The sequence below is a fragment of the Triturus cristatus genome, chromosome 4_1, assembly GCF_964204655.1.
Source record: "Triturus cristatus chromosome 4_1, aTriCri1.1, whole genome shotgun sequence".
NCBI classification, from domain to species: Eukaryota; Metazoa; Chordata; class Amphibia; order Caudata; family Salamandridae; genus Triturus; species Triturus cristatus.
Genome location: NC_140585.1, coordinates 149,891,431 through 149,913,425, shown reverse-complemented (window position 1 = coordinate 149,913,425; position 21,995 = coordinate 149,891,431). Strand labels below are relative to the sequence as shown.

At 36.2% G+C, this 21,995-nt stretch overlaps 32 non-coding genes across 32 annotated transcripts; all 32 read right to left on the bottom strand.

Moving 5' to 3' along the window:
• Positions 1-209: 209 nt before the first annotated feature.
• On the bottom strand, positions 210-282 carry TRNAK-UUU (transfer RNA lysine (anticodon UUU)). Its single transcript has one exon. It is a non-coding gene; the product is annotated as a tRNA-Lys (tRNA).
• A 459-nt stretch (positions 283-741) lies between these two features.
• TRNAR-UCU (transfer RNA arginine (anticodon UCU)) lies at positions 742-832 on the bottom strand. The gene is given in 2 exon segments: positions 742-777; positions 796-832. It is a non-coding gene; the product is annotated as a tRNA-Arg (tRNA).
• A 341-nt stretch (positions 833-1,173) lies between these two features.
• On the bottom strand, positions 1,174-1,246 carry TRNAK-UUU (transfer RNA lysine (anticodon UUU)). The gene has a single exon. It is a non-coding gene; the product is annotated as a tRNA-Lys (tRNA).
• Positions 1,247-2,109: 863 nt separating this feature from the next.
• On the bottom strand, positions 2,110-2,182 carry TRNAK-UUU (transfer RNA lysine (anticodon UUU)). The gene has a single exon. It is a non-coding gene; the product is annotated as a tRNA-Lys (tRNA).
• Positions 2,183-2,641: 459 nt separating this feature from the next.
• On the bottom strand, positions 2,642-2,732 carry TRNAR-UCU (transfer RNA arginine (anticodon UCU)). Its single transcript is given in 2 exon segments — positions 2,642-2,677; positions 2,696-2,732. It is a non-coding gene; the product is annotated as a tRNA-Arg (tRNA).
• Positions 2,733-3,605: 873 nt separating this feature from the next.
• Positions 3,606-3,696, bottom strand: TRNAR-UCU (transfer RNA arginine (anticodon UCU)). The gene is given in 2 exon segments: positions 3,606-3,641; positions 3,660-3,696. It is a non-coding gene; the product is annotated as a tRNA-Arg (tRNA).
• Positions 3,697-4,037: 341 nt separating this feature from the next.
• Positions 4,038-4,110, bottom strand: TRNAK-UUU (transfer RNA lysine (anticodon UUU)). The gene has a single exon. It is a non-coding gene; the product is annotated as a tRNA-Lys (tRNA).
• Positions 4,111-4,974: 864 nt separating this feature from the next.
• TRNAK-UUU (transfer RNA lysine (anticodon UUU)) lies at positions 4,975-5,047 on the bottom strand. Its single transcript has one exon. It is a non-coding gene; the product is annotated as a tRNA-Lys (tRNA).
• A 459-nt stretch (positions 5,048-5,506) lies between these two features.
• On the bottom strand, positions 5,507-5,597 carry TRNAR-UCU (transfer RNA arginine (anticodon UCU)). Its single transcript is given in 2 exon segments — positions 5,507-5,542; positions 5,561-5,597. It is a non-coding gene; the product is annotated as a tRNA-Arg (tRNA).
• A 341-nt stretch (positions 5,598-5,938) lies between these two features.
• Positions 5,939-6,011, bottom strand: TRNAK-UUU (transfer RNA lysine (anticodon UUU)). Its single transcript has one exon. It is a non-coding gene; the product is annotated as a tRNA-Lys (tRNA).
• An 863-nt stretch (positions 6,012-6,874) lies between these two features.
• TRNAK-UUU (transfer RNA lysine (anticodon UUU)) lies at positions 6,875-6,947 on the bottom strand. Its single transcript has one exon. It is a non-coding gene; the product is annotated as a tRNA-Lys (tRNA).
• Positions 6,948-7,406: 459 nt separating this feature from the next.
• On the bottom strand, positions 7,407-7,497 carry TRNAR-UCU (transfer RNA arginine (anticodon UCU)). The gene is given in 2 exon segments: positions 7,407-7,442; positions 7,461-7,497. It is a non-coding gene; the product is annotated as a tRNA-Arg (tRNA).
• An 873-nt stretch (positions 7,498-8,370) lies between these two features.
• TRNAR-UCU (transfer RNA arginine (anticodon UCU)) lies at positions 8,371-8,461 on the bottom strand. Its single transcript is given in 2 exon segments — positions 8,371-8,406; positions 8,425-8,461. It is a non-coding gene; the product is annotated as a tRNA-Arg (tRNA).
• Positions 8,462-8,802: 341 nt separating this feature from the next.
• On the bottom strand, positions 8,803-8,875 carry TRNAK-UUU (transfer RNA lysine (anticodon UUU)). The gene has a single exon. It is a non-coding gene; the product is annotated as a tRNA-Lys (tRNA).
• Positions 8,876-9,738: 863 nt separating this feature from the next.
• On the bottom strand, positions 9,739-9,811 carry TRNAK-UUU (transfer RNA lysine (anticodon UUU)). The gene has a single exon. It is a non-coding gene; the product is annotated as a tRNA-Lys (tRNA).
• A 459-nt stretch (positions 9,812-10,270) lies between these two features.
• Positions 10,271-10,361, bottom strand: TRNAR-UCU (transfer RNA arginine (anticodon UCU)). Its single transcript is given in 2 exon segments — positions 10,271-10,306; positions 10,325-10,361. It is a non-coding gene; the product is annotated as a tRNA-Arg (tRNA).
• A 341-nt stretch (positions 10,362-10,702) lies between these two features.
• On the bottom strand, positions 10,703-10,775 carry TRNAK-UUU (transfer RNA lysine (anticodon UUU)). Its single transcript has one exon. It is a non-coding gene; the product is annotated as a tRNA-Lys (tRNA).
• Positions 10,776-11,638: 863 nt separating this feature from the next.
• Positions 11,639-11,711, bottom strand: TRNAK-UUU (transfer RNA lysine (anticodon UUU)). Its single transcript has one exon. It is a non-coding gene; the product is annotated as a tRNA-Lys (tRNA).
• Positions 11,712-12,170: 459 nt separating this feature from the next.
• Positions 12,171-12,261, bottom strand: TRNAR-UCU (transfer RNA arginine (anticodon UCU)). Its single transcript is given in 2 exon segments — positions 12,171-12,206; positions 12,225-12,261. It is a non-coding gene; the product is annotated as a tRNA-Arg (tRNA).
• Positions 12,262-13,134: 873 nt separating this feature from the next.
• On the bottom strand, positions 13,135-13,225 carry TRNAR-UCU (transfer RNA arginine (anticodon UCU)). The gene is given in 2 exon segments: positions 13,135-13,170; positions 13,189-13,225. It is a non-coding gene; the product is annotated as a tRNA-Arg (tRNA).
• A 341-nt stretch (positions 13,226-13,566) lies between these two features.
• Positions 13,567-13,639, bottom strand: TRNAK-UUU (transfer RNA lysine (anticodon UUU)). Its single transcript has one exon. It is a non-coding gene; the product is annotated as a tRNA-Lys (tRNA).
• An 863-nt stretch (positions 13,640-14,502) lies between these two features.
• On the bottom strand, positions 14,503-14,575 carry TRNAK-UUU (transfer RNA lysine (anticodon UUU)). Its single transcript has one exon. It is a non-coding gene; the product is annotated as a tRNA-Lys (tRNA).
• Positions 14,576-15,034: 459 nt separating this feature from the next.
• Positions 15,035-15,125, bottom strand: TRNAR-UCU (transfer RNA arginine (anticodon UCU)). The gene is given in 2 exon segments: positions 15,035-15,070; positions 15,089-15,125. It is a non-coding gene; the product is annotated as a tRNA-Arg (tRNA).
• An 873-nt stretch (positions 15,126-15,998) lies between these two features.
• Positions 15,999-16,089, bottom strand: TRNAR-UCU (transfer RNA arginine (anticodon UCU)). The gene is given in 2 exon segments: positions 15,999-16,034; positions 16,053-16,089. It is a non-coding gene; the product is annotated as a tRNA-Arg (tRNA).
• Positions 16,090-16,430: 341 nt separating this feature from the next.
• Positions 16,431-16,503, bottom strand: TRNAK-UUU (transfer RNA lysine (anticodon UUU)). Its single transcript has one exon. It is a non-coding gene; the product is annotated as a tRNA-Lys (tRNA).
• Positions 16,504-17,367: 864 nt separating this feature from the next.
• Positions 17,368-17,440, bottom strand: TRNAK-UUU (transfer RNA lysine (anticodon UUU)). Its single transcript has one exon. It is a non-coding gene; the product is annotated as a tRNA-Lys (tRNA).
• Positions 17,441-17,899: 459 nt separating this feature from the next.
• On the bottom strand, positions 17,900-17,990 carry TRNAR-UCU (transfer RNA arginine (anticodon UCU)). The gene is given in 2 exon segments: positions 17,900-17,935; positions 17,954-17,990. It is a non-coding gene; the product is annotated as a tRNA-Arg (tRNA).
• Positions 17,991-18,331: 341 nt separating this feature from the next.
• On the bottom strand, positions 18,332-18,404 carry TRNAK-UUU (transfer RNA lysine (anticodon UUU)). Its single transcript has one exon. It is a non-coding gene; the product is annotated as a tRNA-Lys (tRNA).
• Positions 18,405-19,267: 863 nt separating this feature from the next.
• TRNAK-UUU (transfer RNA lysine (anticodon UUU)) lies at positions 19,268-19,340 on the bottom strand. The gene has a single exon. It is a non-coding gene; the product is annotated as a tRNA-Lys (tRNA).
• Positions 19,341-19,799: 459 nt separating this feature from the next.
• TRNAR-UCU (transfer RNA arginine (anticodon UCU)) lies at positions 19,800-19,890 on the bottom strand. The gene is given in 2 exon segments: positions 19,800-19,835; positions 19,854-19,890. It is a non-coding gene; the product is annotated as a tRNA-Arg (tRNA).
• An 873-nt stretch (positions 19,891-20,763) lies between these two features.
• TRNAR-UCU (transfer RNA arginine (anticodon UCU)) lies at positions 20,764-20,854 on the bottom strand. Its single transcript is given in 2 exon segments — positions 20,764-20,799; positions 20,818-20,854. It is a non-coding gene; the product is annotated as a tRNA-Arg (tRNA).
• A 341-nt stretch (positions 20,855-21,195) lies between these two features.
• TRNAK-UUU (transfer RNA lysine (anticodon UUU)) lies at positions 21,196-21,268 on the bottom strand. Its single transcript has one exon. It is a non-coding gene; the product is annotated as a tRNA-Lys (tRNA).
• Between the last annotated feature and the right edge of the window lie 727 nt (positions 21,269-21,995).

The following is a 21,995-nucleotide window of genomic DNA, read 5'->3' as shown; positions in this document are numbered from 1 at the left end:
TTTGAACATTGAATTGGGGAAAAGATAATCAACATCTCAAACGACATGATACCGTTGCGGTAAGTCTTCTTAACTCTTGTCAAATGGTACACGACCGATGGGTATTTAATGGCTCCATTAAGAGTAACTTGCAATTACTCTAATGGGACTACTCGTTCATTGGATCCTGAAAAGAGCATGTCATTAGAGTACATTTTCTTTAAACAAACCGCCTGAACAGGGACTTGAACCCTGGACCCTCAGATTAAAAGTCTGATGCTCTACCGACTGAGCTATCCAGGCTCTGATACAGCAAACCTCAAAATCACCTAATCAAAATTTGGCAGTGTCCCAACTAACGCTATGTTTCTTAAGATGGTTACCTGAAGAAGGTACCAAATACACTAGAATATAATAATGAATTGATATTTCAAGCATTTGAAATTTCTTCAGTAAATGTAACCTTATTTTTAGTCCTGAAGTTGCTACTATCTCATTTTTTTGCTGACGTCAAATTCATATGTGTTTATTGACATGGTAAAATTAAGGAAGGGCCCAAAATCTTACTTCCGAGTAAATTATATTTTTATCAGTACAGCTGACAATTTCCTCTTCTGCATAGATTACCCAAATTGAACGGTGTCTCTTTAAAATAGACTTCCTTTTACTGACCTTTTTTAGCAAATGATTTTGGTGAAGCAGAAGCATGCATGCATCGCTTATAACTTCTTTAAATAGTTATGAAATAAACAGGGATAAAACTGACTCTGGTGGGATTCGAACCCACAGCCTTTGAATACCTTCTTGACATTCACCTAGAAGTCCAATGCGCTATCCATTGCGCCACAGAGCCAATCTGCTTGAATGAGGTGCACAGATATTCAGAAATGAAATAATGAGCTTTGAGCTGTTGATCAACTTTATAAAGTTCATTGGATACTATAACCATGGCTATATCTTGAATATTGAATTGGGTAAAAGTTATTCACCGTGTCAAACTACATGATACAGTTGGTAAGTCTGCATACAACTTAAGTTTAGTGTATCGTCATCTGATATATGAGACAGATGGGTTTTTCACTTCTCCATGAAAGACGTTTTTTTTTAATTTTGGTAATGGAATATCTTATTCATCATGCAGTGGAACACAAAAAGAATGTACAATCAGAATACTTTTTCTTTAAAGTAGCCGACCGCCTGAACAGGGACTTGAACCCTGGACCCTCAGATTAAAAGTCTGATGCTCTACCGACTGAGCTATCCAGGCTCTGCAACACTGCAACTAAAAATCAGCTAAAAATGATGTGGACGCACACCAACCTACACTTTAATTCTTAATATGGTTACATATATTAGCAATCAAATATGTAGAGTTTAATAATTAATTGATATTTCAAGCATTTGAAATTTCAGCAGCACACGTAATCTATTTTAAATCCTGAAATTCGTTCTATCTCATTTTCGGCTGACTTAGAAATCATGTCTCTAAATTGACATTGTGAAATTAGTAAAAGGCAAATACTATTACTAGGTACTAAATTACATGTCCAGCAGTATAACTGGAAATTTACTCTTGGGCATAGATTATGCAACATTTTCAAAGCAAACAGTGTCTGTTTAAATAGACTTTCTTTCACTGCCGTTTTGGTAAATGTCTCTGGTTATGCAGAAGCAGGCATTGTTTGTTACTGTTTCAATTAGTTATAAGATAAAGGAGGGATAAAACTGACCCAGCTAGTATTCCAACCCAAAGACTTTGAATGCTTTCTCTACATTCGCCTAGAACCCCAAGCCGCTATCCATTGCACCAGAGATCCAACCTGATTCAACAAGGTGAACAGAAATTCTCAAATAAAAAGATGAGCTATCAGCGGTTGACCAACTTTATAAAGTGATTTGGAAACTATAAGCAGGGTTCCATTTTGAACATTGAATTGGGGAAAAGATAATCAACATCTCAAACGACATGATACCGTTGCGGTAAGTCTTCTTAACTCTTGTCAAATGGTACACGACCGATGGGTATTTAATGGCTCCATTAAGAGTAACTTGCAATTACTCTAATGGGACTGCTCGTTCATTGGATCCTGAAAAGAGCATGTCATTAGAGTACATTTTCTTTAAACAAACCGCCTGAACAGGGACTTGAACCCTGGACCCTCAGATTAAAAGTCTGATGCTCTACCGACTGAGCTATCCAGGCTCTGATACAGCAAACCTCAAAATCACCTAATCAAAATTTGGCAGTGTCCCAACTAACGCTATGTTTCTTAAGATGGTTACCTGAAGAAGGTACCAAATACACTAGAATATAATAATGAATTGATATTTCAAGCATTTGAAATTTCTTCAGTAAATGTAACCTTATTTTTAGTCCTGAAGTTGCTACTATCTCATTTTTTTGCTGACGTCAAATTCATATGTGTTTATTGACATGGTAAAATTAAGGAAGGGCCCAAAATCTTACTTCCGAGTAAATTATATTTTCATCAGTACAGCTGACAATTTCCTCTTCTGCATAGATTACCCAAATTGAACGGTGTCTCTTTAAAATAGACTTCCTTTTACTGACCTTTTTTAGCAAATGATTTTGGTGAAGCAGAAGCATGCATGCATCGCTTATAACTTCTTTAAATAGTTATGAAATACACAGGGATAAAACTGACTCTGGTGGGATTCGAACCCACAGCCTTTGAATACCTTCTTGACATTCACCTAGAAGTCCAATGCGCTATCCATTGCGCCACAGAGCCAATCTGCTTGAGTGAGGTGCACAGATATTCAGAAATGAAATAATGAGCTTTGAGCTGTTGATCAACTTTATAAAGTTCATTGGATACTATAACCATGGCTATATTTTGAATATTGAATTGGGTAAAAGTTATTCACCGTGTCAAACTACATGATACAGTTGGTAAGTCTGCATACAACTTAAGTTTAGTGTATCATCATCTGATATATGAGACAGATGGGTTTTTCACTTCTCCATGAAAGACATTTTTTTTTAATTTTGGTAATGGAATATCTTATTCATCATGCAGTGGAACACAAAAAGAATGTACAATCAGAATACTTTTTCTTTAAAGTAGCCTACCGCCTGAACGGGGACTTGAACCCTGGACCCTCAGATTAAAAGTCTGATGCTCTACCGACTGAGCTATCCAGGCTCTGATACAGCAAACCTCAAAATCACCTAATCAAAATTTGGCAGCGTCCCAACTAACGCTATGTTTCTTAAGATGGTTACCTGAAGAAGGTACCAAATACACTAGAATATAATAATGAATTGATATTTCAAGCATTTGAAATTTCTTCAGTAAATGTAACCTTATTTTTAGTCCTGAAGTTGCTACTATCTCATTTTTTTGCTGACGTCAAATTCATATGTGTTTATTGACATGGTAAAATTAAGGAAGGGCCCAAAATCTTACTTCCGAGTAAATTATATTTTCATCAGTACAGCTGACAATTTCCTCTTCTGCATAGATTACCCAAATTGAACGGTGTCTCTTTAAAATAGACTTCCTTTTACTGACCTTTTTTAGCAAATGATTTTGGTGAAGCAGAAGCATGCATGCATCGCTTATAACTTCTTTAAATAGTTATGAAATAAACAGGGATAAAACTGACTCTGGTGGGATTCGAACCCACAGCCTTTGAATACCTTCTTGACATTCACCTAGAAGTCCAATGCGCTATCCATTGCGCCACAGAGCCAATCTGCTTGAGTGAGGTGCACAGATATTCAGAAATGAAATAATGAGCTTTGAGCTGTTGATCAACTTTATAAAGTTCATTGGATACTATAACCATGGCTATATTTTGAATATTGAATTGGGTAAAAGTTATTCACCGTGTCAAACTACATGATACAGTTGGTAAGTCTGCATAAAACTTAAGTTTAGTGTATCGTCATCTGATATATGAGACAGATGGGTTTTTCACTTCTCCATGAAAGACGTTTTTTTTTAATTTTGGTAATGGAATATCTTATTCATCATGCAGTGGAACACAAAAAGAATGTACAATCAGAATACTTTTTCTTTAAAGTAGCCGACCGCCTGAACAGGGACTTGAACCCTGGACCCTCAGATTAAAAGTCTGATGCTCTACCGACTGAGCTATCCAGGCTCTGCAACACTGCAACTAAAAATCAGCTAAAAATGATGTGGACGCACACCAACCTACACTTTAATTCTTAATATGGTTACATATATTAGCAATCAAATATGTAGAGTTTAATAATTAATTGATATTTCAAGCATTTGAAATTTCAGCAGCACACGTAATCTATTTTAAATCCTGAAATTCGTTCTATCTCATTTTCGGCTGACTTAGAAATCATGTCTCTAAATTGACATTGTGAAATTAGTAAAAGGCCAAATACTATTACTAGGTACTAAATTACATGTCCAGCAGTATAACTGGAAATTTACTCTTGGGCATAGATTATGCAACATTTTCAAAGCAAACAGTGTCTGTTTAAATAGACTTTCTTTCACTGCCGTTTTGGTAAATGTCTCTGGTTATGCAGAAGCAGGCATTGTTTGTTACTGTTTCAATTAGTTATAAGATAAAGGAGGGATAAAACTGACCCAGCTAGTATTCCAACCCAAAGACTTTGAATGCTTTCTCTACATTCGCCTAGAACCCCAAGCCGCTATCCATTGCACCAGAGATCCAACCTGATTCAACAAGGTGAACAGAAATTCTCAAATAAAAAGATGAGCTATCAGCGGTTGACCAACTTTATAAAGTGATTTGGAAACTATAAGCAGGGTTCCATTTTGAACATTGAATTGGGGAAAAGATAATCAACATCTCAAACGACATGATACCGTTGCGGTAAGTCTTCTTAACTCTTGTCAAATGGTACACGACCGATGGGTATTTAATGGCTCCATTAAGAGTAACTTGCAATTACTCTAATGGGACTACTCGTTCATTGGATCCTGAAAAGAGCATGTCATTAGAGTACATTTTCTTTAAACAAACCGCCTGAACAGGGACTTGAACCCTGGACCCTCAGATTAAAAGTCTGATGCTCTACCGACTGAGCTATCCAGGCTCTGATACAGCAAACCTCAAAATCACCTAATCAAAATTTGGCAGTGTCCCAACTAACGCTATGTTTCTTAAGATGGTTACCTGAAGAAGGTACCAAATACACTAGAATATAATAATGAATTGATATTTCAAGCATTTGAAATTTCTTCAGTAAATGTAACCTTATTTTTAGTCCTGAAGTTGCTACTATCTCATTTTTTTGCTGACGTCAAATTCATATGTGTTTATTGACATGGTAAAATTAAGGAAGGGCCCAAAATCTTACTTCCGAGTAAATTATATTTTCATCAGTACAGCTGACAATTTCCTCTTCTGCATAGATTACCCAAATTGAACGGTGTCTCTTTAAAATAGACTTCCTTTTACTGACCTTTTTTAGCAAATGATTTTGGTGAAGCAGAAGCATGCATGCATCGCTTATAACTTCTTTAAATAGTTATGAAATAAACAGGGATAAAACGGACTCTGGTGGGATTCGAACCCACAGCCTTTGAATACCTTCTTGACATTCACCTAGAAGTCCAATGCGCTATCCATTGCGCCACAGAGCCAATCTGCTTGAATGAGGTGCACAGATATTCAGAAATGAAATAATGAGCTTTGAGCTGTTGATCAACTTTATAAAGTTCATTGGATACTATAACCATGGCTATATCTTGAATATTGAATTGGGTAAAAGTTATTCACCGTGTCAAACTACATGATACAGTTGGTAAGTCTGCATACAACTTAAGTTTAGTGTATCGTCATCTGATATATGAGACAGATGGGTTTTTCACTTCTCCATGAAAGACGTTTTTTTTTAATTTTGGTAATGGAATATCTTATTCATCATGCAGTGGAACACAAAAAGAATGTACAATCAGAATACTTTTTCTTTAAAGTAGCCGACCGCCTGAACAGGGACTTGAACCCTGGACCCTCAGATTAAAAGTCTGATGCTCTACCGACTGAGCTATCCAGGCTCTGCAACACTGCAACTAAAAATCAGCTAAAAATGATGTGGACGCACACCAACCTACACTTTAATTCTTAATATGGTTACATATATTAGCAATCAAATATGTAGAGTTTAATAATTAATTGATATTTCAAGCATTTGAAATTTCAGCAGCACACGTAATCTATTTTAAATCCTGAAATTCGTTCTATCTCATTTTCGGCTGACTTAGAAATCATGTCTCTAAATTGACATTGTGAAATTAGTAAAAGGCAAATACTATTACTAGGTACTAAATTACATGTCCAGCAGTATAGCTGGAAATTTACTCTTGGGCATAGATTATGCAACATTTTCAAAGCAAACAGTGTCTGTTTAAATAGACTTTCTTTCACTGCCGTTTTGGTAAATGTCTCTGGTTATGCAGAAGCAGGCATTGTTTGTTACTGTTTCAATTAGTTATAAGATAAAGGAGGGATAAAACTGACCCAGCTAGTATTCCAACCCAAAGACTTTGAATGCTTTCTCTACATTCGCCTAGAACCCCAAGCCGCTATCCATTGCACCAGAGATCCAACCTGATTCAACAAGGTGAACAGAAATTCTCAAATAAAAAGATGAGCTATCAGCGGTTGACCAACTTTATAAAGTGATTTGGAAACTATAAGCAGGGTTCCATTTTGAACATTGAATTGGGGAAAAGATAATCAACATCTCAAACGACATGATACCGTTGCGGTAAGTCTTCTTAACTCTTGTCAAATGGTACACGACCGATGGGTATTTAATGGCTCCATTAAGAGTAACTTGCAATTACTCTAATGGGACTGCTCGTTCATTGGATCCTGAAAAGAGCATGTCATTAGAGTACATTTTCTTTAAACAAACCGCCTGAACAGGGACTTGAACCCTGGACCCTCAGATTAAAAGTCTGATGCTCTACCGACTGAGCTATCCAGGCTCTGATACAGCAAACCTCAAAATCACCTAATCAAAATTTGGCAGTGTCCCAACTAACGCTATGTTTCTTAAGATGGTTACCTGAAGAAGGTACCAAATACACTAGAATATAATAATGAATTGATATTTCAAGCATTTGAAATTTCTTCAGTAAATGTAACCTTATTTTTAGTCCTGAAGTTGCTACTATCTCATTTTTTTGCTGACGTCAAATTCATATGTGTTTATTGACATGGTAAAATTAAGGAAGGGCCCAAAATCTTACTTCCGAGTAAATTATATTTTCATCAGTACAGCTGACAATTTCCTCTTCTGCATAGATTACCCAAATTGAACGGTGTCTCTTTAAAATAGACTTCCTTTTACTGACCTTTTTTAGCAAATGATTTTGGTGAAGCAGAAGCATGCATGCATCGCTTATAACTTCTTTAAATAGTTATGAAATACACAGGGATAAAACTGACTCTGGTGGGATTCGAACCCACAGCCTTTGAATACCTTCTTGACATTCACCTAGAAGTCCAATGCGCTATCCATTGCGCCACAGAGCCAATCTGCTTGAGTGAGGTGCACAGATATTCAGAAATGAAATAATGAGCTTTGAGCTGTTGATCAACTTTATAAAGTTCATTGGATACTATAACCATGGCTATATTTTGAATATTGAATTGGGTAAAAGTTATTCACCGTGTCAAACTACATGATACAGTTGGTAAGTCTGCATACAACTTAAGTTTAGTGTATCATCATCTGATATATGAGACAGATGGGTTTTTCACTTCTCCATGAAAGACATTTTTTTTTAATTTTGGTAATGGAATATCTTATTCATCATGCAGTGGAACACAAAAAGAATGTACAATCAGAATACTTTTTCTTTAAAGTAGCCTACCGCCTGAACGGGGACTTGAACCCTGGACCCTCAGATTAAAAGTCTGATGCTCTACCGACTGAGCTATCCAGGCTCTGATACAGCAAACCTCAAAATCACCTAATCAAAATTTGGCAGCGTCCCAACTAACGCTATGTTTCTTAAGATGGTTACCTGAAGAAGGTACCAAATACACTAGAATATAATAATGAATTGATATTTCAAGCATTTGAAATTTCTTCAGTAAATGTAACCTTATTTTTAGTCCTGAAGTTGCTACTATCTCATTTTTTTGCTGACGTCAAATTCATATGTGTTTATTGACATGGTAAAATTAAGGAAGGGCCCAAAATCTTACTTCCGAGTAAATTATATTTTCATCAGTACAGCTGACAATTTCCTCTTCTGCATAGATTACCCAAATTGAACGGTGTCTCTTTAAAATAGACTTCCTTTTACTGACCTTTTTTAGCAAATGATTTTGGTGAAGCAGAAGCATGCATGCATCGCTTATAACTTCTTTAAATAGTTATGAAATAAACAGGGATAAAACTGACTCTGGTGGGATTCGAACCCACAGCCTTTGAATACCTTCTTGACATTCACCTAGAAGTCCAATGCGCTATCCATTGCGCCACAGAGCCAATCTGCTTGAGTGAGGTGCACAGATATTCAGAAATGAAATAATGAGCTTTGAGCTGTTGATCAACTTTATAAAGTTCATTGGATACTATAACCATGGCTATATTTTGAATATTGAATTGGGTAAAAGTTATTCACCGTGTCAAACTACATGATACAGTTGGTAAGTCTGCATAAAACTTAAGTTTAGTGTATCGTCATCTGATATATGAGACAGATGGGTTTTTCACTTCTCCATGAAAGACGTTTTTTTTTAATTTTGGTAATGGAATATCTTATTCATCATGCAGTGGAACACAAAAAGAATGTACAATCAGAATACTTTTTCTTTAAAGTAGCCGACCGCCTGAACAGGGACTTGAACCCTGGACCCTCAGATTAAAAGTCTGATGCTCTACCGACTGAGCTATCCAGGCTCTGCAACACTGCAACTAAAAATCAGCTAAAAATGATGTGGACGCACACCAACCTACACTTTAATTCTTAATATGGTTACATATATTAGCAATCAAATATGTAGAGTTTAATAATTAATTGATATTTCAAGCATTTGAAATTTCAGCAGCACACGTAATCTATTTTAAATCCTGAAATTCGTTCTATCTCATTTTCGGCTGACTTAGAAATCATGTCTCTAAATTGACATTGTGAAATTAGTAAAAGGCAAATACTATTACTAGGTACTAAATTACATGTCCAGCAGTATAGCTGGAAATTTACTCTTGGGCATAGATTATGCAACATTTTCAAAGCAAACAGTGTCTGTTTAAATAGACTTTCTTTCACTGCCGTTTTGGTAAATGTCTCTGGTTATGCAGAAGCAGGCATTGTTTGTTACTGTTTCAATTAGTTATAAGATAAAGGAGGGATAAAACTGACCCAGCTAGTATTCCAACCCAAAGACTTTGAATGCTTTCTCTACATTCGCCTAGAACCCCAAGCCGCTATCCATTGCACCAGAGATCCAACCTGATTCAACAAGGTGAACAGAAATTCTCAAATAAAAAGATGAGCTATCAGCGGTTGACCAACTTTATAAAGTGATTTGGAAACTATAAGCAGGGTTCCATTTTGAACATTGAATTGGGGAAAAGATAATCAACATCTCAAACGACATGATACCGTTGCGGTAAGTCTTCTTAACTCTTGTCAAATGGTACACGACCGATGGGTATTTAATGGCTCCATTAAGAGTAACTTGCAATTACTCTAATGGGACTGCTCGTTCATTGGATCCTGAAAAGAGCATGTCATTAGAGTACATTTTCTTTAAACAAACCGCCTGAACAGGGACTTGAACCCTGGACCCTCAGATTAAAAGTCTGATGCTCTACCGACTGAGCTATCCAGGCTCTGATACAGCAAACCTCAAAATCACCTAATCAAAATTTGGCAGTGTCCCAACTAACGCTATGTTTCTTAAGATGGTTACCTGAAGAAGGTACCAAATACACTAGAATATAATAATGAATTGATATTTCAAGCATTTGAAATTTCTTCAGTAAATGTAACCTTATTTTTAGTCCTGAAGTTGCTACTATCTCATTTTTTTGCTGACGTCAAATTCATATGTGTTTATTGACATGGTAAAATTAAGGAAGGGCCCAAAATCTTACTTCCGAGTAAATTATATTTTCATCAGTACAGCTGACAATTTCCTCTTCTGCATAGATTACCCAAATTGAACGGTGTCTCTTTAAAATAGACTTCCTTTTACTGACCTTTTTTAGCAAATGATTTTGGTGAAGCAGAAGCATGCATGCATCGCTTATAACTTCTTTAAATAGTTATGAAATACACAGGGATAAAACTGACTCTGGTGGGATTCGAACCCACAGCCTTTGAATACCTTCTTGACATTCACCTAGAAGTCCAATGCGCTATCCATTGCGCCACAGAGCCAATCTGCTTGAGTGAGGTGCACAGATATTCAGAAATGAAATAATGAGCTTTGAGCTGTTGATCAACTTTATAAAGTTCATTGGATACTATAACCATGGCTATATTTTGAATATTGAATTGGGTAAAAGTTATTCACCGTGTCAAACTACATGATACAGTTGGTAAGTCTGCATAAAACTTAAGTTTAGTGTATCGTCATCTGATATATGAGACAGATGGGTTTTTCACTTCTCCATGAAAGACGTTTTTTTTTAATTTTGGTAATGGAATATCTTATTCATCATGCAGTGGAACACAAAAAGAATGTACAATCAGAATACTTTTTCTTTAAAGTAGCCGACCGCCTGAACAGGGACTTGAACCCTGGACCCTCAGATTAAAAGTCTGATGCTCTACCGACTGAGCTATCCAGGCTCTGCAACACTGCAACTAAAAATCAGCTAAAAATGATGTGGACGCACACCAACCTACACTTTAATTCTTAATATGGTTACATATATTAGCAATCAAATATGTAGAGTTTAATAATTAATTGATATTTCAAGCATTTGAAATTTCAGCAGCACACGTAATCTATTTTAAATCCTGAAATTCGTTCTATCTCATTTTCGGCTGACTTAGAAATCATGTCTCTAAATTGACATTGTGAAATTAGTAAAAGGCAAATACTATTACTAGGTACTAAATTACATGTCCAGCAGTATAGCTGGAAATTTACTCTTGGGCATAGATTATGCAACATTTTCAAAGCAAACAGTGTCTGTTTAAATAGACTTTCTTTCACTGCCGTTTTGGTAAATGTCTCTGGTTATGCAGAAGCAGGCATTGTTTGTTACTGTTTCAATTAGTTATAAGATAAAGGAGGGATAAAACTGACCCAGCTAGTATTCCAACCCAAAGACTTTGAATGCTTTCTCTACATTCGCCTAGAACCCCAAGCCGCTATCCATTGCACCAGAGATCCAACCTGATTCAACAAGGTGAACAGAAATTCTCAAATAAAAAGATGAGCTATCAGCGGTTGACCAACTTTATAAAGTGATTTGGAAACTATAAGCAGGGTTCCATTTTGAACATTGAATTGGGGAAAAGATAATCAACATCTCAAACGACATGATACCGTTGCGGTAAGTCTTCTTAACTCTTGTCAAATGGTACACGACCGATGGGTATTTAATGGCTCCATTAAGAGTAACTTGCAATTACTCTAATGGGACTGCTCGTTCATTGGATCCTGAAAAGAGCATGTCATTAGAGTACATTTTCTTTAAACAAACCGCCTGAACAGGGACTTGAACCCTGGACCCTCAGATTAAAAGTCTGATGCTCTACCGACTGAGCTATCCAGGCTCTGATACAGCAAACCTCAAAATCACCTAATCAAAATTTGGCAGTGTCCCAACTAACGCTATGTTTCTTAAGATGGTTACCTGAAGAAGGTACCAAATACACTAGAATATAATAATGAATTGATATTTCAAGCATTTGAAATTTCTTCAGTAAATGTAACCTTATTTTTAGTCCTGAAGTTGCTACTATCTCATTTTTTTGCTGACGTCAAATTCATATGTGTTTATTGACATGGTAAAATTAAGGAAGGGCCCAAAATCTTACTTCCGAGTAAATTATATTTTCATCAGTACAGCTGACAATTTCCTCTTCTGCATAGATTACCCAAATTGAACGGTGTCTCTTTAAAATAGACTTCCTTTTACTGACCTTTTTTAGCAAATGATTTTGGTGAAGCAGAAGCATGCATGCATCGCTTATAACTTCTTTAAATAGTTATGAAATACACAGGGATAAAACTGACTCTGGTGGGATTCGAACCCACAGCCTTTGAATACCTTCTTGACATTCACCTAGAAGTCCAATGCGCTATCCATTGCGCCACAGAGCCAATCTGCTTGAGTGAGGTGCACAGATATTCAGAAATGAAATAATGAGCTTTGAGCTGTTGATCAACTTTATAAAGTTCATTGGATACTATAACCATGGCTATATTTTGAATATTGAATTGGGTAAAAGTTATTCACCGTGTCAAACTACATGATACAGTTGGTAAGTCTGCATACAACTTAAGTTTAGTGTATCATCATCTGATATATGAGACAGATGGGTTTTTCACTTCTCCATGAAAGACATTTTTTTTTAATTTTGGTAATGGAATATCTTATTCATCATGCAGTGGAACACAAAAAGAATGTACAATCAGAATACTTTTTCTTTAAAGTAGCCTACCGCCTGAACGGGGACTTGAACCCTGGACCCTCAGATTAAAAGTCTGATGCTCTACCGACTGAGCTATCCAGGCTCTGATACAGCAAACCTCAAAATCACCTAATCAAAATTTGGCAGCGTCCCAACTAACGCTATGTTTCTTAAGATGGTTACCTGAAGAAGGTACCAAATACACTAGAATATAATAATGAATTGATATTTCAAGCATTTGAAATTTCTTCAGTAAATGTAACCTTATTTTTAGTCCTGAAGTTGCTACTATCTCATTTTTTTGCTGACGTCAAATTCATATGTGTTTATTGACATGGTAAAATTAAGGAAGGGCCCAAAATCTTACTTCCGAGTAAATTATATTTTCATCAGTACAGCTGACAATTTCCTCTTCTGCATAGATTACCCAAATTGAACGGTGTCTCTTTAAAATAGACTTCCTTTTACTGACCTTTTTTAGCAAATGATTTTGGTGAAGCAGAAGCATGCATGCATCGCTTATAACTTCTTTAAATAGTTATGAAATAAACAGGGATAAAACTGACTCTGGTGGGATTCGAACCCACAGCCTTTGAATACCTTCTTGACATTCACCTAGAAGTCCAATGCGCTATCCATTGCGCCACAGAGCCAATCTGCTTGAGTGAGGTGCACAGATATTCAGAAATGAAATAATGAGCTTTGAGCTGTTGATCAACTTTATAAAGTTCATTGGATACTATAACCATGGCTATATTTTGAATATTGAATTGGGTAAAAGTTATTCACCGTGTCAAACTACATGATACAGTTGGTAAGTCTGCATAAAACTTAAGTTTAGTGTATCGTCATCTGATATATGAGACAGATGGGTTTTTCACTTCTCCATGAAAGACGTTTTTTTTTAATTTTGGTAATGGAATATCTTATTCATCATGCAGTGGAACACAAAAAGAATGTACAATCAGAATACTTTTTCTTTAAAGTAGCCGACCGCCTGAACAGGGACTTGAACCCTGGACCCTCAGATTAAAAGTCTGATGCTCTACCGACTGAGCTATCCAGGCTCTGCAACACTGCAACTAAAAATCAGCTAAAAATGATGTGGACGCACACCAACCTACACTTTAATTCTTAATATGGTTACATATATTAGCAATCAAATATGTAGAGTTTAATAATTAATTGATATTTCAAGCATTTGAAATTTCAGCAGCACACGTAATCTATTTTAAATCCTGAAATTCGTTCTATCTCATTTTCGGCTGACTTAGAAATCATGTCTCTAAATTGACATTGTGAAATTAGTAAAAGGCAAATACTATTACTAGGTACTAAATTACATGTCCAGCAGTATAGCTGGAAATTTACTCTTGGGCATAGATTATGCAACATTTTCAAAGCAAACAGTGTCTGTTTAAATAGACTTTCTTTCACTGCCGTTTTGGTAAATGTCTCTGGTTATGCAGAAGCAGGCATTGTTTGTTACTGTTTCAATTAGTTATAAGATAAAGGAGGGATAAAACTGACCCAGCTAGTATTCCAACCCAAAGACTTTGAATGCTTTCTCTACATTCGCCTAGAACCCCAAGCCGCTATCCATTGCACCAGAGATCCAACCTGATTCAACAAGGTGAACAGAAATTCTCAAATAAAAAGATGAGCTATCAGCGGTTGACCAACTTTATAAAGTGATTTGGAAACTATAAGCAGGGTTCCATTTTGAACATTGAATTGGGGAAAAGATAATCAACATCTCAAACGACATGATACCGTTGCGGTAAGTCTTCTTAACTCTTGTCAAATGGTACACGACCGATGGGTATTTAATGGCTCCATTAAGAGTAACTTGCAATTACTCTAATGGGACTGCTCGTTCATTGGATCCTGAAAAGAGCATGTCATTAGAGTACATTTTCTTTAAACAAACCGCCTGAACAGGGACTTGAACCCTGGACCCTCAGATTAAAAGTCTGATGCTCTACCGACTGAGCTATCCAGGCTCTGATACAGCAAACCTCAAAATCACCTAATCAAAATTTGGCAGTGTCCCAACTAACGCTATGTTTCTTAAGATGGTTACCTGAAGAAGGTACCAAATACACTAGAATATAATAATGAATTGATATTTCAAGCATTTGAAATTTCTTCAGTAAATGTAACCTTATTTTTAGTCCTGAAGTTGCTACTATCTCATTTTTTTGCTGACGTCAAATTCATATGTGTTTATTGACATGGTAAAATTAAGGAAGGGCCCAAAATCTTACTTCCGAGTAAATTATATTTTCATCAGTACAGCTGACAATTTCCTCTTCTGCATAGATTACCCAAATTGAACGGTGTCTCTTTAAAATAGACTTCCTTTTACTGACCTTTTTTAGCAAATGATTTTGGTGAAGCAGAAGCATGCATGCATCGCTTATAACTTCTTTAAATAGTTATGAAATACACAGGGATAAAACTGACTCTGGTGGGATTCGAACCCACAGCCTTTGAATACCTTCTTGACATTCACCTAGAAGTCCAATGCGCTATCCATTGCGCCACAGAGCCAATCTGCTTGAGTGAGGTGCACAGATATTCAGAAATGAAATAATGAGCTTTGAGCTGTTGATCAACTTTATAAAGTTCATTGGATACTATAACCATGGCTATATTTTGAATATTGAATTGGGTAAAAGTTATTCACCGTGTCAAACTACATGATACAGTTGGTAAGTCTGCATACAACTTAAGTTTAGTGTATCATCATCTGATATATGAGACAGATGGGTTTTTCACTTCTCCATGAAAGACATTTTTTTTTAATTTTGGTAATGGAATATCTTATTCATCATGCAGTGGAACACAAAAAGAATGTACAATCAGAATACTTTTTCTTTAAAGTAGCCTACCGCCTGAACGGGGACTTGAACCCTGGACCCTCAGATTAAAAGTCTGATGCTCTACCGACTGAGCTATCCAGGCTCTGATACAGCAAACCTCAAAATCACCTAATCAAAATTTGGCAGCGTCCCAACTAACGCTATGTTTCTTAAGATGGTTACCTGAAGAAGGTACCAAATACACTAGAATATAATAATGAATTGATATTTCAAGCATTTGAAATTTCTTCAGTAAATGTAACCTTATTTTTAGTCCTGAAGTTGCTACTATCTCATTTTTTTGCTGACGTCAAATTCATATGTGTTTATTGACATGGTAAAATTAAGGAAGGGCCCAAAATCTTACTTCCGAGTAAATTATATTTTCATCAGTACAGCTGACAATTTCCTCTTCTGCATAGATTACCCAAATTGAACGGTGTCTCTTTAAAATAGACTTCCTTTTACTGACCTTTTTTAGCAAATGATTTTGGTGAAGCAGAAGCATGCATGCATCGCTTATAACTTCTTTAAATAGTTATGAAATAAACAGGGATAAAACTGACTCTGGTGGGATTCGAACCCACAGCCTTTGAATACCTTCTTGACATTCACCTAGAAGTCCAATCCGCTATCCATTGCGCCACAGAGCCAATCTGCTTGAGTGAGGTGCACAGATATTCAGAAATGAAATAATGAGCTTTGAGCTGTTGATCAACTTTATAAAGTTCATTGGATACTATAACCATGGCTATATTTTGAATATTGAATTGGGTAAAAGTTATTCACCGTGTCAAACTACATGATACAGTTGGTAAGTCTGCATAAAACTTAAGTTTAGTGTATCGTCATCTGATATATGAGACAGATGGGTTTTTCACTTCTCCATGAAAGACGTTTTTTTTTAATTTTGGTAATGGAATATCTTATTCATCATGCAGTGGAACACAAAAAGAATGTACAATCAGAATACTTTTTCTTTAAAGTAGCCGACCGCCTGAACAGGGACTTGAACCCTGGACCCTCAGATTAAAAGTCTGATGCTCTACCGACTGAGCTATCCAGGCTCTGCAACACTGCAACTAAAAATCAGCTAAAAATGATGTGGACGCACACCAACCTACACTTTAATTCTTAATATGGTTACATATATTAGCAATCAAATATGTAGAGTTTAATAATTAATTGATATTTCAAGCATTTGAAATTTCAGCAGCACACGTAATCTATTTTAAATCCTGAAATTCGTTCTATCTCATTTTCGGCTGACTTAGAAATCATGTCTCTAAATTGACATTGTGAAATTAGTAAAAGGCCAAATACTATTACTAGGTACTAAATTACATGTCCAGCAGTATAACTGGAAATTTACTCTTGGGCATAGATTATGCAACATTTTCAAAGCAAACAGTGTCTGTTTAAATAGACTTTCTTTCACTGCCGTTTTGGTAAATGTCTCTGGTTATGCAGAAGCAGGCATTGTTTGTTACTGTTTCAATTAGTTATAAGATAAAGGAGGGATAAAACTGACCCAGCTAGTATTCCAACCCAAAGACTTTGAATGCTTTCTCTACATTCGCCTAGAACCCCAAGCCGCTATCCATTGCACCAGAGATCCAACCTGATTCAACAAGGTGAACAGAAATTCTCAAATAAAAAGATGAGCTATCAGCGGTTGACCAACTTTATAAAGTGATTTGGAAACTATAAGCAGGGTTCCATTTTGAACATTGAATTGGGGAAAAGATAATCAACATCTCAAACGACATGATACCGTTGCGGTAAGTCTTCTTAACTCTTGTCAAATGGTACACGACCGATGGGTATTTAATGGCTCCATTAAGAGTAACTTGCAATTACTCTAATGGGACTACTCGTTCATTGGATCCTGAAAAGAGCATGTCATTAGAGTACATTTTCTTTAAACAAACCGCCTGAACAGGGACTTGAACCCTGGACCCTCAGATTAAAAGTCTGATGCTCTACCGACTGAGCTATCCAGGCTCTGATACAGCAAACCTCAAAATCACCTAATCAAAATTTGGCAGTGTCCCAACTAACGCTATGTTTCTTAAGATGGTTACCTGAAGAAGGTACCAAATACACTAGAATATAATAATGAATTGATATTTCAAGCATTTGAAATTTCTTCAGTAAATGTAACCTTATTTTTAGTCCTGAAGTTGCTACTATCTCATTTTTTTGCTGACGTCAAATTCATATGTGTTTATTGACATGGTAAAATTAAGGAAGGGCCCAAAATCTTACTTCCGAGTAAATTATATTTTCATCAGTACAGCTGACAATTTCCTCTTCTGCATAGATTACCCAAATTGAACGGTGTCTCTTTAAAATAGACTTCCTTTTACTGACCTTTTTTAGCAAATGATTTTGGTGAAGCAGAAGCATGCATGCATCGCTTATAACTTCTTTAAATAGTTATGAAATAAACAGGGATAAAACTGACTCTGGTGGGATTCGAACCCACAGCCTTTGAATACCTTCTTGACATTCACCTAGAAGTCCAATGCGCTATCCATTGCGCCACAGAGCCAATCTGCTTGAATGAGGTGCACAGATATTCAGAAATGAAATAATGAGCTTTGAGCTGTTGATCAACTTTATAAAGTTCATTGGATACTATAACCATGGCTATATCTTGAATATTGAATTGGGTAAAAGTTATTCACCGTGTCAAACTACATGATACAGTTGGTAAGTCTGCATACAACTTAAGTTTAGTGTATCGTCATCTGATATATGAGACAGATGGGTTTTTCACTTCTCCATGAAAGACGTTTTTTTTTAATTTTGGTAATGGAATATCTTATTCATCATGCAGTGGAACACAAAAAGAATGTACAATCAGAATACTTTTTCTTTAAAGTAGCCGACCGCCTGAACAGGGACTTGAACCCTGGACCCTCAGATTAAAAGTCTGATGCTCTACCGACTGAGCTATCCAGGCTCTGCAACACTGCAACTAAAAATCAGCTAAAAATGATGTGGACGCACACCAACCTACACTTTAATTCTTAATATGGTTACATATATTAGCAATCAAATATGTAGAGTTTAATAATTAATTGATATTTCAAGCATTTGAAATTTCAGCAGCACACGTAATCTATTTTAAATCCTGAAATTCGTTCTATCTCATTTTCGGCTGACTTAGAAATCATGTCTCTAAATTGACATTGTGAAATTAGTAAAAGGCAAATACTATTACTAGGTACTAAATTACATGTCCAGCAGTATAACTGGAAATTTACTCTTGGGCATAGATTATGCAACATTTTCAAAGCAAACAGTGTCTGTTTAAATAGACTTTCTTTCACTGCCGTTTTGGTAAATGTCTCTGGTTATGCAGAAGCAGGCATTGTTTGTTACTGTTTCAATTAGTTATAAGATAAAGGAGGGATAAAACTGACCCAGCTAGTATTCCAACCCAAAGACTTTGAATGCTTTCTCTACATTCGCCTAGAACCCCAAGCCGCTATCCATTGCACCAGAGATCCAACCTGATTCAACAAGGTGAACAGAAATTCTCAAATAAAAAGATGAGCTATCAGCGGTTGACCAACTTTATAAAGTGATTTGGAAACTATAAGCAGGGTTCCATTTTGAACATTGAATTGGGGAAAAGATAATCAACATCTCAAACGACATGATACCGTTGCGGTAAGTCTTCTTAACTCTTGTCAAATGGTACACGACCGATGGGTATTTAATGGCTCCATTAAGAGTAACTTGCAATTACTCTAATGGGACTGCTCGTTCATTGGATCCTGAAAAGAGCATGTCATTAGAGTACATTTTCTTTAAACAAACCGCCTGAACAGGGACTTGAACCCTGGACCCTCAGATTAAAAGTCTGATGCTCTACCGACTGAGCTATCCAGGCTCTGATACAGCAAACCTCAAAATCACCTAATCAAAATTTGGCAGTGTCCCAACTAACGCTATGTTTCTTAAGATGGTTACCTGAAGAAGGTACCAAATACACTAGAATATAATAATGAATTGATATTTCAAGCATTTGAAATTTCTTCAGTAAATGTAACCTTATTTTTAGTCCTGAAGTTGCTACTATCTCATTTTTTTGCTGACGTCAAATTCATATGTGTTTATTGACATGGTAAAATTAAGGAAGGGCCCAAAATCTTACTTCCGAGTAAATTATATTTTCATCAGTACAGCTGACAATTTCCTCTTCTGCATAGATTACCCAAATTGAACGGTGTCTCTTTAAAATAGACTTCCTTTTACTGACCTTTTTTAGCAAATGATTTTGGTGAAGCAGAAGCATGCATGCATCGCTTATAACTTCTTTAAATAGTTATGAAATACACAGGGATAAAACTGACTCTGGTGGGATTCGAACCCACAGCCTTTGAATACCTTCTTGACATTCACCTAGAAGTCCAATGCGCTATCCATTGCGCCACAGAGCCAATCTGCTTGAGTGAGGTGCACAGATATTCAGAAATGAAATAATGAGCTTTGAGCTGTTGATCAACTTTATAAAGTTCATTGGATACTATAACCATGGCTATATTTTGAATATTGAATTGGGTAAAAGTTATTCACCGTGTCAAACTACATGATACAGTTGGTAAGTCTGCATACAACTTAAGTTTAGTGTATCATCATCTGATATATGAGACAGATGGGTTTTTCACTTCTCCATGAAAGACATTTTTTTTTAATTTTGGTAATGGAATATCTTATTCATCATGCAGTGGAACACAAAAAGAATGTACAATCAGAATACTTTTTCTTTAAAGTAGCCTACCGCCTGAACGGGGACTTGAACCCTGGACCCTCAGATTAAAAGTCTGATGCTCTACCGACTGAGCTATCCAGGCTCTGATACAGCAAACCTCAAAATCACCTAATCAAAATTTGGCAGCGTCCCAACTAACGCTATGTTTCTTAAGATGGTTACCTGAAGAAGGTACCAAATACACTAGAATATAATAATGAATTGATATTTCAAGCATTTGAAATTTCTTCAGTAAATGTAACCTTATTTTTAGTCCTGAAGTTGCTACTATCTCATTTTTTTGCTGACGTCAAATTCATATGTGTTTATTGACATGGTAAAATTAAGGAAGGGCCCAAAATCTTACTTCCGAGTAAATTATATTTTCATCAGTACAGCTGACAATTTCCTCTTCTGCATAGATTACCCAAATTGAACGGTGTCTCTTTAAAATAGACTTCCTTTTACTGACCTTTTTTAGCAAATGATTTTGGTGAAGCAGAAGCATGCATGCATCGCTTATAACTTCTTTAAATAGTTATGAAATAAACAGGGATAAAACTGACTCTGGTGGGATTCGAACCCACAGCCTTTGAATACCTTCTTGACATTCACCTAGAAGTCCAATGCGCTATCCATTGCGCCACAGAGCCAATCTGCTTGAATGAGGTGCACAGATATTCAGAAATGAAATAATGAGCTTTGAGCTGTTGATCAACTTTATAAAGTTCATTGGATACTATAACCATGGCTATATCTTGAATATTGAATTGGGTAAAAGTTATTCACCGTGTCAAACTACATGATACAGTTGGTAAGTCTGCATACAACTTAAGTTTAGTGTATCGTCATCTGATATATGAGACAGATGGGTTTTTCACTTCTCCATGAAAGACGTTTTTTTTTAATTTTGGTAATGGAATATCTTATTCATCATGCAGTGGAACACAAAAAGAATGTACAATCAGAATACTTTTTCTTTAAAGTAGCCGACCGCCTGAACAGGGACTTGAACCCTGGACCCTCAGATTAAAAGTCTGATGCTCTACCGACTGAGCTATCCAGGCTCTGCAACACTGCAACTAAAAATCAGCTAAAAATGATGTGGACGCACACCAACCTACACTTTAATTCTTAATATGGTTACATATATTAGCAATCAAATATGTAGAGTTTAATAATTAATTGATATTTCAAGCATTTGAAATTTCAGCAGCACACGTAATCTATTTTAAATCCTGAAATTCGTTCTATCTCATTTTCGGCTGACTTAGAAATCATGTCTCTAAATTGACATTGTGAAATTAGTAAAAGGCCAAATACTATTACTAGGTACTAAATTACATGTCCAGCAGTATAACTGGAAATTTACTCTTGGGCATAGATTATGCAACATTTTCAAAGCAAACAGTGTCTGTTTAAATAGACTTTCTTTCACTGCCGTTTTGGTAAATGTCTCTGGTTATGCAGAAGCAGGCATTGTTTGTTACTGTTTCAATTAGTTATAAGATAAAGGAGGGATAAAACTGACCCAGCTAGTATTCCAACCCAAAGACTTTGAATGCTTTCTCTACATTCGCCTAGAACCCCAAGCCGCTATCCATTGCACCAGAGATCCAACCTGATTCAACAAGGTGAACAGAAATTCTCAAATAAAAAGATGAGCTATCAGCGGTTGACCAACTTTATAAAGTGATTTGGAAACTATAAGCAGGGTTCCATTTTGAACATTGAATTGGGGAAAAGATAATCAACATCTCAAACGACATGATACCGTTGCGGTAAGTCTTCTTA